We start from the raw sequence: 270 nt of genomic DNA, 5'->3' as shown, positions 1-270 counted from the left end.
GTAGTGAACGTTGTATTTCCAGCAGAAAGGCAACAGGTGTGTTACTTTTCGACTATGATTTACACCATAGCAGTGCAACAATTTGCCCAGGTTTGATTTCCAGCCACCGCAGTAGCATTTACAGGTTTTGAAGCCTTATACAACATTAACATTACATGTTTTACCAGGTTTCTTCTTTTATTCAGTGATATGTAAATTTCCTTGCGGGAGTCATCCCAAAAGGATTAATAAAGATAAGTCTAAGTCTATCTCAGAAAAAAGTTTAAAAAA

Source organism: Etheostoma cragini, unplaced genomic scaffold, assembly GCF_013103735.1.
Source record: "Etheostoma cragini isolate CJK2018 unplaced genomic scaffold, CSU_Ecrag_1.0 ScbMSFa_259, whole genome shotgun sequence".
Classification (NCBI taxonomy): domain Eukaryota; kingdom Metazoa; phylum Chordata; class Actinopteri; order Perciformes; family Percidae; genus Etheostoma; species Etheostoma cragini.
The sequence above is the reverse complement of the archived record's forward strand: the minus strand, read 5'-3'. Positions refer to the sequence as shown.